This window comes from Peromyscus leucopus, chromosome 4 (genome assembly GCF_004664715.2).
Source record: "Peromyscus leucopus breed LL Stock chromosome 4, UCI_PerLeu_2.1, whole genome shotgun sequence".
Lineage (NCBI taxonomy): Eukaryota > Metazoa > Chordata > Mammalia > Rodentia > Cricetidae > Peromyscus > Peromyscus leucopus.
Window position 1 is genome coordinate 134306122 of NC_051066.1, and position 17127 is coordinate 134323248.

The window sequence follows — 17127 nt, forward strand, 5'->3', positions numbered from 1 at the left end:
CTACTTCTTTGGTCCTGACGAAGTTCTGGGACCCACCTCTCCTCATTCTTCTACTGTTGGAGTAAGGAGACAGCCTTATCAGGCTCACCAAACCCCAGCACTTAGCTGTATCTTTAGGGGTATTTCCCTTACCCTTTCCTTCCTAATGGTGACAACCTGTCCCATCCTCTTGCTGAGAGAGGACCTCCTAGCCAAAGTAGGAGCCTCTATTTCTTTTGCTCCCCACCTCCACTTGACCCCAGACTCACCAGCCATTCCCTTCCTCCTTCTCTTCCAAACCACACAATCTGACACACCTCTTCCCTTACCAACCTCTCAGGTAGATCCCTAGGTATGGGACACCTAAAACCACACTATAGCCAAACATCACCTCTCTCTCATCATTCAACTACAAAACCCCACCAATTATATAACCCAGGCTCAATACCCATTTTCTTTCCAAAGCCTCAGGAGACTTAAGTCTCTCATTCTCTGACCTAAGAAAGAACCTTTTGATCACCATTTCTCCCTTTAATACCCCCATATTCACAGTTATAAAAACCAATGGAACCTACCACTCGGTTCAGGATCTCCGACTTATCAACTCAGCAGTAGTTTCCTTTCAGTTCATAGCACCCATGTCTTAACATTTCAAAATGACTCCAGTTGCTGATTTGACTCTTAACAGACCATTTGTTTCTGCTGGCTTCTGCTACCCATCATATTCATTTCCAAATTCTTCAGCTGCTTCTGCCTCCACCTGCTCTGACCATCCATCTCTCCTCACCTACTTGGTAAATGTCCTCTCACTGGCTCCTGGAGCCTGCTACACCCTCCAGGGCCTCCCATGTGGGCAACTATTGGAACGTCCCTGTTTCCTGGCCTCCTCCCCTAGGAGCTGCCTGGGAAGCCCCCACACCTTCCTTAAGCCCACCTGGGCCTCTGTGACCTAGTCCCTCCTGTCTCCCCGCTCCCACTTGGAGCTGATAGAAACTCCCTCCGTTGGAGTTCACTTGGCGACCCTTCCCCTCGTCCTCCTCCACGGACTCTAATTTTATGAAAGCTTCTCTCTGGCTGAAGTACAGCTCAAACGGCCAAAATCGGCATTCTCGATTTTCAGTGATGACAACTTCTGCCACTTCACAAGCAAATTATCCAAAACTCTCTTATAAAACTTGCTTTCTTCTCTTTTTCTTACCTACACCTGTCTGGAGTAGCTCTTACACATGGATGTTTATTGTCCAGGAGACCCTCACCTCTAATCAACAGCCCATCCTGATAGGGTCAATAAATTACTCTATATCAGGCTATCAAAGGCTGAGTCAGTCCCCTATGCTCCCCCATCCATCTCTCCTTCCCTGGGGCGTATCACCTGTGCATGTTTTCTCTATTCTTGTATGATAATTCCTGCCCTGAAAACAAAAATCATAAAAACAGGGTTTATGATAGAATTAAAAAAAAAAAAACAATGCTTGTTTAGTAAGGTACTAAAGCTGTACCTTCATGTACTCATACAGGAGCATAAAGATGTTATAAAGGTCTGAGAATGCGAAAGCTTAAGTAAGCTCTGAGGATAACTTAAGTTCTGAGGGTCTAACAAAGTGGTGTCTGAGCATGTGAAAGCTGAAGTGAGTTTTAAAGGTTTAAGAAAGTGTTGTATAAATGAAAGTTCTGAAGCTCTGAGAAAGTGTTTTAAAGTGTCATGTAAATGAAAGTTCTGGAGGTATAAGAAAGTGATTTAAGGCATGTACATGAAAGTTCTGGAGGTATAAGAAAGTGACTTAATATGATGGAAAGTGTTGCAGATTTCTTTCCCCTCTATGCTGACGTTGAATCTATCCTTACTGGTTCAGCCAGGCCACTTGCTTGGTAGGGTCTGGAAACTGCTCACCAGCAGGTTGCCAAAAGGAGATACTTATCCCTGTGACACCTAAATCAACTTCTAATACACCTGTCCCCTATTCCTGCTTTCTCTGTGATCAAACTAGAGAACACCATCGTCATTGGCCAGATGTAGGCTGCCCTTAGCAGTCCTATTAAAGATAATATCCGACAGCTTCAGACAGATCTTCAGAAACGTAAGAAACAGCTTGATGCCTCTGGCCAGTGGATCACTGACAGCCCAATATGACACTGGATGCTGCTCTTCTCACCCCTCTTTCCCTTCTTTTCTTAATCCTTCTAGTTGCACCCTGCCGTATAAACTTCTTGTCTAGATTTCTTCAACAGCAGATCCAAGAGATTTCTACCAGACTTTTAACAGCCCCTAGCTTCAGAGCCAGAGACCTGCGGCACCTGTTACATCCTGATGATGATCAAAATTGCCCAAAGAACCTCGCCACCCTGATTTAGCAGGAAGTAGCCTAATAATAACATCTCCCCCTTTCCTGTGACCTGATTATTAATAATAAACAAAAAAGGGGGGAATGTAAGCCTCTCAAGCCACTCAAGTGGCCAGGCCCCTCCCCGAGGACCTCTAACTGCCAGGTTCCACCCACAGAATACTCTAACTGCCCTAACTCCTGGACCCTGCCCCCACTCTGCAGAGCAAAAAGCCCAATCTCTGGACATGAAATCCCACCAATCTCCATCCTGGAAAGCTCCACCCTGAAAATTCCACCCCTTTCCCAAGAAGCTCTATATAAGCCCTCTATCCTGTTCAGTTTGCTGCTGTTTCTTGCTTGAACAGAGACAGCCACCCTCCTGGTTTTTTCCCTCCCAATAAATCTCTTGTGTGAGGTTTGTTGTGCAGTGTGACTTTGTGGTATTCCTTGGCTTCTGACTGCCAGGATACCTTCCCATCCGAGCTGCAATGCTTACCCTGTATGCCCCTTACTGTCTGCACACCTCCCTGTGCCCCCTGGAGTATGCCCTGAGGCCATGCTGTTCCCAGTTGTGGGCAAGTAACATGTGGAGAGGAAGTTAGGGCATTATTCAGAAGCCAGAGCTCTGTGGGGCCTGAGTTCATCAGGGACAGGGCACAAGACCTTCCTGGTAAAACAAAGTGTTCATAAGAGTTAGCTCTTGTTGCTGTTGTGGTAGTAATTTTATTATTTCATACCAAAAGGACCTCCCAAATTTTCACAGGTCACAAGTATAGCATTAATTTCCATTATCTTGGCCATTTAAGCTAATTTCTCGCAAATTCAGTGTTGAGTCCAGAGGGAGGGTAGAGAACAGTTCCATTTCCTGTGTTCCCTTTGCATTTTTCATTTTGCCCACTAGCAGCTTAGCTCTTTTGTGGCATGAGGAGAATTCTCATTCTGGAACAGAATTGCTTTTGATGCATTTGTAGTGTTATCAATAGGGATATGATAGTGTTTGTTTATGATCTTGCTTAAATTTTATAGAAATGGTTTGGTATGTAATTATGTCCTTCATAGAAATCAAACAAATACCAGCATCAACTGAAGAATAGCCAGGCAATTTTAGGTTAACTTCTATAGTATTTCAAGTGGTCCCAAAATGAATAACAGGCACTAGGCAGTTATTAACTGTGAACTATGGTTTATTAAAGTTCAACACATAATCTCTGCTGGGATACTGTCCCTGATATCACTGTTTGAGGGCTACTTTTATTCTTAGTACTCTAATGTACATCCCACTTGGCCATGTTCTTATTACCCACACTTCACAGGTGAGAACACAGGTACGGGGCCCTGTCAGTTTAGAAGGTCACAGAACTGCACATGGCCTACCAGAACTGAACCTAGCATTCTCCTGTGGTTTCAAAATTGTCTCACCAGTTTTTGTTTGGCCTTGGTGTTTTGTTTTGTTTCAGACAATATATTGTGATGATATTCCTTCCCCTTCCCCAGCTCCTCGTAGCTCCTCTCAATCTCCCTCCCCACCCAACTTCATGTTTTTTCTCTCTTCTCTAGTTCTCTCTGCGTGTCTTTCTAAGAAAAAAAGAATGAATGAAAGAAACCAAAAAAGTTACAGAAAATCAATAAGACAAAATAGAACGAAAGTGCATGCGCGCGCACACACACACACACACACACACACACACGCACATACACACATGCACTCACACACGTACTCACGCAAACACATACCCCATGGAGTCTGTTTTGTGTTGGCCAACTACTTCTGGACATGAGTCCTGCCCTAGAATGTGGTTAATATACCCAGTGAGACTATTGGAGACAACAGATTTTCCCTTTCCCAGCAGGGACCGGTCGCAAATAGCTTTCTGGATATGGGTGGGTTTTATGTACTGATACACACATGAGCTTACAGGAGCTATGGTGGCTTTTCCCCATAAATAAGGCTCCTCACCTACGAGAGCTTGATTTAAACAGGAGGCGTCGTTTCCTACTCTACCACTTTCTCTCTAGTCTTGCATAAATAGTCTCTATCTCTCAGTGCTAACCCTTTGGGCCTGTCTCACTTTGTCTGCCTCTTGGCTCCAGACCCAAGATACATCTGCCTACCAGATCTTCTCTACATGGGGCTTTCCAGACCTGATGCTCAGTGCTGTTCAGCCTGCAGTCTTTGCTCCTCGGCACACTCTGTACCTTGCTCTGTCCTCTGTTGACCCCTCTTGAAAAATGGCCTCAACTTTAGAGCTTTCAACCCCAATTGGTTGATGTCACTGGAAGAGCTTTGACAAAATACTTGGGTCTTGGTCCCATCTCCAGAAGTCCTGAGGCTTGCGCATTGGAGCATCAGTATTTCTTAAGATTTTAACTATGTCTGTGTCCCTGTTGAGTAATGTTCAGGTTTGTGGGTGGATCCCTGTGCTTGTGCTCATGCACAGAGGCCCAAAGAAGGCATTGAGTGTCCTCCATCACACTCCACATGTTCCTTTGAAGCAGGGTCTCTCCTTGAACCTGGGGCATGTCACATGGGTGTTAGAATCTGAACTCTGACCCTGATGGTTGGGAATCAAGCACTCTTTTTTTTTTTTTATTTTTAGAGACAGATTTTTCTCTGTGTAGCTTTGCGCCTTTCCTAGGACTCACTTGGTAGCCCAGGCTGGCCTCGGACTCACAGAGATCCACCTGGCTCTACCTCCCGAGTGCTGGGATTAAAGGCGTGCGCCACCACCACCCGGCGAATCAAGCACTCTGAACCACTAAGCCATCTCTCTAGCCCCATGTGTCAGTATTTTTAAAAGCTCAAGATCCTGTTAGTTAGTGTTGAGGACATTGGCCAGAACACCCAGCCATGTTGAACATCCTTTTCATATGCCTGACATGCCAGGTGCTTTTTAAAAAGCACTATTGACATTTCTGAATACACTAAAAAAAATTTTTTTTGGAGAAAAGGTTAAAACCATCCCCAAACCTCCACCCAAAGTTAGTTATAGTTAATGGATGGAATCCACTCAAACATACATATTGGGATGGGGTCGTGTGTATGTAACTTTATAGAGATGAGAATCTTCTCTACATGTAGTTTTGTCTACTGCTTTTACCAATGTTTTGGGTTTGATTGGCAGGAGTGGGCCTTTCAGTGTTATTATGAAGCTCCACTGTCTTTAGAAGGCAAGAAAAGAATTCAGGTTGAGTAGCAGCTTTGGAGATGATTTAGTTTGGAGAGGAGCTTGGGTGGCAAGGTGTCTCTTCCATACATGGTGAAAGTATTGGAACTGCAAAGTCAGGGAATGAGCTGGAAACCTAAGGCCAGTGTGTCCAAGTTCATTCACTTAGAGCATGAAATAGGAAGGTGCCTTTCTGCTGGCTTCTTTTAAAGTGTAAATATTTGGGCATGTTGGACATATTGGTACCTAACAGAAGCTATGATGTGGGAGGGAAACACAGAAAATAAACTTGTATACATCTCACTGCTCATAAAGAATACCCTTGCAGGTGTGAGGTGTTTGTTAGTGTCCTTCCTCCTGGACTCTTGTAAAATCAGATGTGATTTTTATGTGCACCAGCCTGCAGGTTACTGGGGAAATGCTCAGTGTGTTTAATCATGTTGCAGCCTTGTTTGTTTGTTTCTTTATAGTAGGAAAATGTCTTTGGCTGGCTTCTGGTGCCAGATTGATTTTGCTTGTGGGTGTCCAGATGCTGATGAGCTGTAATTAGCATAAGAAGGAGGCTGGAAAGATGTTGAACATTCTTTCTTGGTAGCCAAACAATGGATCCCCAAACGGAGGTTATCCTCAGATATCTGACACACCTGAGGCAACATTTTGCTCTTAATTTAGAGAGCACTGGGGTGGTTTTGGAGACTCCTGGACCTGGCAAAGGGTGATTTTTTGCAGTGAAGTGCTTCTTTGTGAGGAGTCACTTTAAATCCCAGAGTGGCCCAGGCAGGGGCCCTGGCCACTAGGTTTAGGAGACTAGGGTATGTTTCTGCCCTGACTCTTCTGTTTAGCTTGTGACTTGGATAAGTCATTTGCTCTCCCAGAACCCTCAATTTCCACAACTTAAAGATGGAGACAGCAGTACTTCACAGCATAAGACACTGCATAAGATAATGTGTACGACAGTGATGGCTACAGCATGCAGCTGGTGGGTATTGTTTGTAGTGTTTCTTCTACTTCTTCTATATTCCTTACATATCTTTATACTTTTTCTTTGTCCCTGATTCCAAAGTAAAAAGAAAATGATTGTTAATTTGTTCCTTATTTGCTGCAAGGTACAATAAAATAAATTAAGCGTATGATTTTGATAATCACCAAAAGTATGCTTACAACTTTAAATGTATTGATTAGTAATAAATAATGTTGCAGTAAGTATGCCTGCTGGCTGGCTAACTTTGGGAATGACAGTGTTCTAGCTGGTTAGCAGGCTGACTGGACCGAAGTGTCAGCCACTGCTGACAGTGGATGGTGACTTAGGTTTATTGAGTTTGCCATGTTCTGATATATGTGAGATGCTATACCTACCACCAACTTTGCATGGGGTGCCCTTAGTTTGCTTTATTCTTCAGAAAAGAGCCTCCAAAAAGTTAAGCACTTCCTCATTTGTGCACACAGTTTAAATTAAAAGCAAGAACCTAAAGGCACAGTTCTTAACACTGTGTTCCAACCTCTCAAGGAGATATCCCAAGACCAGAAAGTTAAATGACTTTTAATCACCAAGGCAACAGTGCAGTAACTAGCTATTTCTGGAAATGGCAGAGGGAAACTGAATGATATTGGCATGGCAGGGCAGGAAAATATTACTAAGTTTTGTGGTGTTGGACAATGTGGGATGTGAAATAACTGCATTTTAATTTTTAGAATAGTGAGCTGTGTTCTGATAAGGTTCTTTCTGTATATTTCACATAAAGATAGGTAGAACCTAAGTTCTACACTTGGTGGGAGTCCCAGCAGCAGTCTAGTAAGAAAAGCATAGCCTTTCATTAGAACCTGGAGACCCAAGGTGAAGAAGGCCCAGCTTGTGCCAGCTGTAAGCACTGAAGGAAGAACTGGCTATCTGGTCTACCTGGGAAGAGAACCATAAATCATTCCCAAGAAAACTTACAAGATTGAAAGAGAGTAGGAACTTCTCATGGACAAGAGCTGGAAGAGCTTTTGAGCAGAAGGATTGGCATGGACAAAGGCACAAAGGTCACCATGGGATGCTGGAAAGGCTCGGAGTGACTGCCAGTACAATGAACCATACTGCCTTCCACAAGATCAGACTGGTGACCAGGAAGGCAGGGGCCAGACATGTCTGGTCAGTATGTGACTCTTTGGGAAAGGAAGGCGCCACAAATTATTAGCCCAGTTGTCACCTGAAGTGCTACTGAATTCATTTTCTTTTTCAAGATCTCTTGTAGATTTGCTGTGTTGGTCTCCTTAAGGCAGACCCTTGGTTTTCCTTCCGTTCTGGAATCCACTTGTGATGTCAGTTATGAGTGACATAGTACTGGTACCTCTTGAGTGCAGTCTTGGCTCTTACCGCGCACTGTCCCTGTGCCCCTCAGTTTCTTTCCTGAATGATGGCAACTCTCTCTGTTACTGGCTCGCTCTGGGAATCCCTGCTTTTTCCAGACTATCCTTTGTTCCTTCCAGGGTTCCAGAGAAGACAAGTGAAGAGGTATTGCCTCCAATACCTCTAAAACAGGAATCTGGTCACACTTGGGTTAATCCTTTAAAGCCTTCTCACTATAGATCTAGAATAAAACTAGACTGGTGTAGTATGAGAGACCAGCCCCTGTAGCCTTCTCCAGCAGCATCTTGCCCTCCCTAGAATCCATCCTGTTTCCGATGGTCTGAGCTGCACAGTTGCTCCCAGCATGCCCTTTTCTACTCTCCATGCTTCCACATGCCTTTCCACAGATTACTGTGCTCTGGGACTTCCCTGTTCTGTTGCCTCCTTGAAACCTGTCCTGCTTTTCCACTGACTTCTCTTCCTAGACAGTCTCCCCTCAGCCCGCCGTACCCCCACTTACACCCAGCAGCACCCCAGTCAACTGTGAGCTCTGTCAGGCAAGGGCCAGGATAGGGGCGGGGTAAGTAGAAACCCTTTCATTTGTTATATCTCTATGTAGACACAACAAGAAGAAAAAAAGTCATCTTTTATGGTGGGAATTTTGAAGACATACAGAGGTATAAAAAGCATGTCTACTGAGCTCTGAGCTCACCCATCACCCAGCTCTGATGAGTAGCATTTGCCAGTCTGCTTTCGTCCCCCTGCTCCCTACTCCTTTTTCTTGTAATGTTTCAAGGCATTCTGAGACACGATGGAGTTTTATCTCATATGAAATGTTTATAAAATCAGGAACAAGTATAAATGAGAACCCTGAATTTAGCCATTTTTCTACCTGGAATGTGTTTGTTAACATTGAGATCCACTAATAGTTCAACAGTTAGATGTCAGAAATAGCTTAGCTCAGTGTGTCTCAGCCATGCCGCTGTTGCACTTTAAAGCAGGGCAGACTTTGGTGTAAGGGGCTGTCCTGTGTGCGTAAGGCATTTAGCAACATGTCTATACCTGCCAGAGCCCGTAACACCTCCAGTCATCACAGACAAACACAGCAAAATTGCAAAGTATCCCCCACTGTGGGCTCCTCCCCCTCACCCCCCACTTTAAGAACTACCCACACAGAGAAAGGGAATGAAAGGAATGGGTGGATTGTTCTGTAATCTGGGAAACTGAGTCCTAAAGGAAACATACTCTTCTGATTATGATTGTGCCTGTTGGTATACTAGAGAATAAAGTCTGTCTTCTGTTCCCTGTGCCATATCCCACCATGCCCACTCAGAGCTACCAGGGTGAGTGTACAGGCTTCCTAGAAGTGGACAGAAGTCTTGTGCTCCCTGTGGTTGTGACTCACTGAACAACAGGACAACCCCTTGGCCAGCTTAGGGGAACTCTAGAAGAGCACCAGCAGTGGAGTTCGTTGTCCAGATCTGCTCCCATGCGCTCATCTGCCAAGCTGGCCAGCATGCCCTTTACCAGGTACTTACACTGGTGCTGGCTGGGGAAGTCTCTCCGGGGAATGCATCTTGGATTCCAGAGCAGTCCAAGGAGCATTTGTTTCACAGAAATTACTTTGAAGTCCATTTTTGCCAGAAGCCATCTGTTTTTTATGAAAAAAAAAAGGGACACTAATAATTTGTTGTATGGTTTTCTTCAAAATGGGCTGTTTAATTCCTACAATTCAGCTCACTAACCTAGAAAGTTGAATACTAGGAAACTTAATTCCCTGGAATGGTAGATTTGGAGACGTGGGGAAAAGCTGGCCTTTAAAGTCAGATCCACCGATGTTCAGCTTGTCCTGGCTCTGCCATCTTGGTAAGACACAGAGCCTTTCTGAGCCTCATTGTATAGGAAGAATAATTCACACGAAAGTGTCTACAAATACTAAGAAGTGGAGGGTGTAAGGCCTGGATTCCACCCCAAGGAGAGAGGGGGGGTGGAGAGGGAGAGGGAGAGGTGAGAACTGACTCACATGCTCTGTCACCAGATGGCTTCCCCTCTTTAGAAAGACCCACTGGAGACGGCAGGAATCCCCACCCCCACTCCACCCCCAGGTCATTCTTTTTTTTTTTTTTCGGTTTTTTTTGGGGGGGGGGGGGCGAGGCAGGGTCTCACTGTATAGCCCCTACCTAGCCTGGGACTCTATGCAGACCGACCAGGCTGACCTCGGACTCACATGCCCAGCTTCCCTCTAGTTCTTTATTATACATTTGTGAGATGGTTGGTCTGGTACGTGGAAGAAAGCTTTGACATTAAGCATGTGTGCTGGTAACAGCATGGAACCATCCTCACACACAGTATGGTTAGTATGAGTCCTTTCTTCCTGAGGAGGGACCCAGCACCAGTTAGAGTGACCCCCAAGCGTTTTCACAGCAGAGTTGATCGCATGTTTCCCCAGACAGTTTCCTATGTGATGATCAAAGAATGGTTTAGTTTGTTCGTCTCAGACACAGAATTAAAGAGTTGTGTTCTGCCGAGCAGTGGTGGCGCACCCCTTTAATCCAGCACTGGGAAGGCAGAGGCAGGCGGATCTCTGTGAGTTTGAGCTCAGCCTAGTCTACAGAGCGAATTCCAGGAGAGCTAGGACTGTTACACAGAGAAATCCTGCTGTCTTGACAAATTTTTTTAAAAAAGAACTATATTCCAGCAGCACTGAAATGCTTTTATCCTCTCGCTATGAAACTCCTCCGGCCTCCTGCCATACCACATCAAGCTTCAAGCTAATGAACATGAGCTGCCTGGTGTCTGAACAGTTTTCTGGTTTCTGTGGCAATCGGCAGATCCCTGAAGCTCAACAGTTGGCAAGGCCTCGGGCGTCTGAAGATGACTATGATGTTTAGTGTTAGAGGAACAGACCAGGCTGTTGAGGGCTGAGGCAGAGCCTCCAAATAAGATGAGAGCGGTAGGGGTGACTTTAATTCATTCCCAAAGGCCTTGACCTCCGCTCTTGTATTCCCCTGCCCCCGCCCCACCTCCCCACACACACGTATGTACGAACGCACTTCTTTCCAAAGCAGGTGTGAGGGGGTGGTTCAGGAGTATGGGAACAGCTCCCGTGTCTTGAGACTGTGATGGTCAGCATCAGGCACCCTCCCCCTGCCATACTCGGAATGTATAGGTAAGAAAGAGCAGATCTGTTGACAGAGCGTGGGAGTATGCCGACATCCGTGACTGGCCTCCGGCGATGAGTCGAGGCCAGGCAGGGTGTGCCAAGCAGGTGTACTCTGCTTCACCACCCTATAGAGCTGTGTGACAATGCATTGAGCTGACCATCGAGGACACTTTACAAAAGAAAAATGTCACAGTACAAATATCCTAGCCGTTTGTCTCATTTTAGGATCTAAAGATGTTTTTATGTGCTTCGTTGCAAAGGAGCAACAGTAACTAGATAATACACTTCCCAAACCCTGAAAGAGCTCATAGGCCGCAGCGTGCTTTCATTTAGATCAAGTACTCTGAAAGTGAAAGACAGGGAACTGAGCTGACCTCTGGCTGATGCAGGACTGTCCTCATCAGGGGCCTCACCCAAGCCTCCATGTGGCCAGAGGAAATCTGTCTGTCTGTCTATCTGTCTGCCTGTCTATACCACAGTACTGACACTTATGGGCATCTGCTATAAAATGAGGGTATTGAACTCCAGGCAAAAGTTTCTTGGTCCTTCCTACCAGGGTCTGTAGCCTGTATATAGTCATGGGAAGGGTCCTGAGGAGAAAGAGTCTGCCTTTGCGTCAGCAGATGACCTGCTCCTGAGGCTTCCCCTGTTGGCATGTGGGGCTGCTTCTGAGAATAGGTGCGGCTGTATGTGAGTGTGTGCATCCCTTTGCTTAGGGCCACCGCAGGATGCTCATGACCTCTCTTTTTGCTTTGGGAGTCCTAGGAAAGAACTTAGGGATAAGGATGTCGGTTAGAAGATGCAGGACTACTGCTGGGAACTAGAATCACAAACTCTAACAAAAAGAATGCAGAGACATGTATGTTTCTCCAGGTAAGACAAGCCCAGAGGCCAGCTGGACCATTCTGACAGCTTCCTGGTGTCCTGCCAGTCTTATCTTGAGGCCGGCAGTGTTTGTTGTCTCTCAGTGTGCCCCAAGCACCTATAAAGGGGCCTGGCTGCTCTTTTCAAGCTTGCTTTATGGTCCCAGCTGGCTACTAGTGCTCTGGTTACAACTCCTATATTCCAAAGAGCAGGAAAGAAAGAGGGGGGAAGGGCAGAAGGGGACACCTTCCTTCTTAAAGGTCCCAGGTGCTGGTCAAGCCTAAATCACTGTTGTAAAGTTAGTCATGTGGTCCTGTAGGGTTTTGTTTGTTTTGTTTTTATGTTGGTCAGAATATCTCTCTGATTGAAATGGGCTCTAGTACTAAGAGATCTGAGGTGGACCAGTGTGTGGGCACTGACAGTTTCAGCCCTTCTGCTTGCTGTCCTGGCTTCTTGGGGCAGTTTGGCCAAGCCTGCGCTGGGTTTCAGAAGTCAAACGGTGCTTCCTAGAGCCAGTGTCATGAGGTCGCATTGCTGCTGCTGCTGAGACAGTGGGGTTTGCGTCCCAGACAGATCACATTGCAGGAGCCAGAGAAATAGACAGATCACGTTGCAGGAGCCAGAGAAATCTGCAGGTGAGGAGTCCCCGCTTTCCAGCACATCATGGTGTACACATGGTAGGCCTGTGTGCAGCTCCTCCATCCCTCCTTAAGTCTGGACCGTCCTGCTCCAGGAACATTTCTCCGAAGGAGCCTCGGGCCTATGAGAAGCCGTGCATTCATCACTTTCTCCCTGGACTCTGGGAGCCAGGCAGTGCAGCACACAGAAGCGTTTCCCTACATTCCAGGTTACAGTTTTATCAAGATAGCGCTTGAATACTTCCTTAATCCACGTGCTGCTGGGCTATTGAAGGGAATCCCAGGGGAACAGCAGTGACGGAGTCAGCCCAGCAGTGCCTGCACCTGCTCTGCACCCATGGGTGCTCCATGTTTGTGGAGTCTCATCACAACCCAGAAGTGAGACTATTCAGCTAATTTTAGTTATGTTTCAGATAGAATGGGCTTCAGTGGGAAAGAGAGTCACAGCTTCAAATAACACATATGAAAACTCCTTTTCGGAAAATCACCTTTGAAAGTCTCTTCATTTGTATCCCAGGTTCACGCCACTCTCAGTTTTCTTGCCTCCTTCTCAGCATTTTCTTTAGAAAAATTTCAAACAGAAAAGGTGAAGGGAAGGTGCGGCGGATCCTGCAGTACCTGCCACCGGGGATGCAGTTAGCGCTCTGCTCTGTTTCCTTGCCGCTCTGCTTTACCGTTTCCCTTCTCACATCTGTCTGATTTATTTTTGATACAGAAAGTAAGTTGCAGACAACAGCATACATTACACTCCAGCGTGTTTATCATTAACCTCACGTTGTTATTGCTTAGTTACGATTGGGATGCACAGATCCTGAGAGGCTCATGTGATGAATTTGGGCATGTGCACTGTCAAGATATCGAACATTCTGGTATCCCAGAAAATTCACTTTCCCTAACAGACCCTTTGTCCTCACCCCCACAGAGGTACCCACAGTGTTACCTAGCTCCTCAGTTGGGGGCTCACACAGTGCCTTCTTGTCTAGGTAAGGCGTTCACTCTGCGTGCCCTTTGTGAGATTTGTTCATAGTTAAGGTGAGCGTCAGGGGCCTCTCTTTTGTTGCCAAGTGGAATTCTGTTATACGGATGAACTTTTCTATTCTTCCAGTTAATAGGCTGTTTCAGAATTGGACCATGAGGAATAGAGCTGTCAGACCATTTGTGTCCAAGTCTCTGTGGTCATATGTTTCATGGCCTCTTGCTGGGTCAGTTATTAGTTTGCATCTTTTTGATAACTACAATCTTAAGCTATCTATGTCATTTCCATCCCATGGTCAAGGATAAGGTTCCCAAGCTATAGGATGGAAAAAAGACCTGGAGAGATTTCTCCTTCAGGTGTGGACTAGAAGTCTATTCTTCTAAGCTCCATCCCTCTCCCTCCCTAAGAAAGAAGGCAGGGCCTGAGACTCTTTCTGGAAGGCCATCGACTATTTCAGGTTTTGCTTAGGATCATCAGAATGCAGTGAATTGTGTTTGTTGCCTGTGTTTCTGTAAGTTGCCCATCTGACCTGGCTTCTCCTCGTATGCATCCCTGCCTGCCCCTTTCCCAGGATGACCTTTGTGGAACACAGAGCTGCCTTTTTCTACTGTCTGCCCTATGTCCCCTGGGTCACAGTCCAGATTCTACTCAAAGGTGCAGGGTTCTTGCGTCTCCTATACTTCATTGTTTGCTCCACATCAATCCCTTGCCCTCCCCCGTGAGTGACCTGCCCTTGTGCATGTTCTTACCTCTGTGCCACCACCTCTTGTGCATGTTCTTACCCCTGTGCCACTGATACATTGCTGTGAAGTTGCAGGATTTTGTTTGTCCTGACCCCTCGGAGAGTCAGCTCCGCTTCTCAGTCCCTTCTCGGGGATTCAGTTATTCCGTGTGTGTGTGTGTGTGTGTGTGTGTGTGTGTGTGTGTGTGTGTGTAGCAGGCTCTTACCATGAGTCTTGTTATGACATTGATTCAGCCTAAGTTAATTGATGCAGAACTCGGGACAGACAGGACTGAAACTCACCCGGCCTTTCAGGAGCTTACTCTCTGTCCCGGAGGACCTGCAGATTAGCCCGACAAGGGCTCTGATGGACAGCAGGGTGTGAGAGCACTCCCACACAGCCTCCCTGACACTCCACTTCGAAAGCTTCCTCAAGTGGAAGGAGCCTGTGGTTCTTATTTGCCTCACTAGTGGGTTGGGTGCTCTTTTAATGTTTAAGGGGGTCGAGTTTGACTGTAGAATTGACTAGGTCACTTCCTAGCTGTTATGCAAATTCCTTTTCCTGACTGAACCTCTAATTCCTTGTCTGGAAATGGGGAGATTGGTCAAAGTGACCTGTAGAATGTTGTGAGAGTGAAATGACATGGGACATGCAGTGTGCACACAGGTGCAGGGTAGGTTTGCATGTGTGTTACCATTTTAAGACCCACATATGCCTGCCAGGTATTGAATATTCAGGAAACGTTTGGGAAGAATAGGAATAGACATATTTTATGTGTGTGTTAAAGAGGCTATATATAGATGCTTGCACAGATCCATCTGTCTCTGGAAGAGTGATCTGCCTGGCATCAGTATTCAGCTGAAGGGGCTTGAGCACACACGTGTGAGTCTGTGTGGCTTGCCACATCCCTGACTAGGCAGATGTCCATTATCCTGCAGTGTAAGAAGAGAACAAAAGTAATAGTAAAGGCGGAAGAGTGTAACGCTGTGGCTTGATTCGACAGGGCCTCCTGCTACTTCAGCTGCCGGTGCTGGCTGGGCGGCAGCTTAATCTGTATTCCAGCACACACTGCTGAGGCTGGGATCGATCTAATTAGGGTATTTTGAACATCCTGTTTGCATCTAGAATCTACCAGAAACCAGGATGTCTGTCCATCTGGATAGCTGAAGGGAGGTGGGCAGTGGGTCCGGTACTAAAACTGGATGGCTGTAATTTTAGAGTATGAACACAGCACTGTGTGTGGTTTCCTTAAAACAAAGGCGCCCCGGCGCCGGCGGCCTTGGGTGTTGAGTGGAAACAAAGGCAGTGCTGCAGCATGGCCTTGAATTTGAAAGTAGCCCCTCGCCATCTGACCAGAGTATGGGCCTGGTGTGTGGAGTAGGGGAACGGCTTCCAGCCTGTTAGAACCCTGGCTGACCCTTGTGTGTCTGTCTCTAGCCAGCTCTTTGGGCTGTTGGAAGGCAGGCGGGGGTTCTGAGGCCGCAGCAGCCAGCCAAGCCTGCCTACATGGATGATGGCTCAGCAGGTAAAGGCACTTGCTGCCAACCTGACTTTGATCCCCGGGACGCACATGGTGGAAGGAGAGAGCCAACTCCTCCTACGCATGCCTGCACGGGCCTTCAGGACACAGGCAGTTTTCTATGCGTAGTCCTCCTCCCGCATCCAGGTTGATGACTGCCCTGCACCTGCCTTCTCAGGCTCCCTTCTTCCCTCTAGCCCCCGCTCCCTCACCACACGGATCTCTCCCTTCCTGTGTAGGTCCTCAGCTTCGGCTGGCTTCTTGGACACCTTCACTGCTGTCATCCTCCTGCCTGCACCTGTCCTTCCAGGCTCGGCTTCGCTGCAGCCCTTGGCAGGATTTGCTCCATTGCTTTCTGCCTGTTTTCTGCCTACTCTCACTTTGAATGCGATTGTACCTCATTTTGTTTTTCTTTTTCTTTTCAATTAATTTACTTTTATTTTATATGCATTGGTGTTTTGCTTGCATGTATGTTTGTGTAAGGGTGTCACATCTTAGAGTTACAGACAGTTGTGAGCTGCCATGTGGGTGTTGGGAATCAAACTCAGGTCCTCTGTAAGAGCAGCCAGTGCTATTTAACCGCTGAGCCATCTCTCCAGCCCCCTATTTTGTTTTTCAATAGCTTTATCAAGGACATATTGTACCTTGGGGTGGAGTACAGCTTGGTGTTTTGGTAGAGATTCTGGGTATGGGTGTCACAATGTTACCAATATGCCCAGTGCCCATTGGTTGCCATCATTTCTGTAGTGTGGCATGTCATTCAGAGGCATCTGGAGGGCAGGGCCAGTGTATATCACCTCTGTCCCCAGACACTACCTTGTGCGTGGTAGAATCCTTGTGCCTGATTAACCCAAGGTCATCCTCTTGTGGCCAGCTCTGTTGCCGGAGCCTCTTCTTCCTATCTGGTGAGTGTAGGCCTGCCCTGCCATTCACACTGAAACTTACCAGAGATTCTAGCAGCACTGTCCTGGGGTCTGGAGGCACAGGAGTATGAGGATATTGAATTTAGGAACCACTGTGTACCTCATTCGCACCACACCCCCACTTCCTCATCTCTCCTCTCATTGTGGGAGACTTGTTACTATGAAGACTATCCTACTCATCACTGACTTCAGGAGTGTGCCCAGGTCTGTGCTTTAGAAACTAGATGTGCCCGTAAAACTCAGACTCCTGGCTTCTGTCCACCTACCAACGTTACCTCAAATGACAGTGGGCTCAAGCTGTCCGTTTGCAGTAGAACACATCCGACCCTGCTCTCTCCCGGGCATCAGAAGAGATCTTCTCCTCCAGTCCTAATTCTAACCTTCTCCTCTTCTTACCTTCTCACTCCTGCCCCAGCTGAACCAAGGGCTCCTCCTCGTGTCCCCTGTGTCCCCTGCATGCCACTTAGTGACAGTCTCTGCTGTTATTCCCAGCCTTGTTCATAGCACAGCAAGCTGCCCCAGAGCC

The 17127-nt window shown here is 46.7% G+C and overlaps 1 protein-coding gene across 1 annotated transcript in view; it reads left to right on the forward strand.

Annotated features, from left to right (window-relative positions):
- The window catches only part of Ctnnbl1 (catenin beta like 1), a 185449-nt gene that overhangs the window by 137481 nt on the left and 30841 nt on the right, over positions 1-17127 (forward strand). The window lies entirely within an intron of this gene.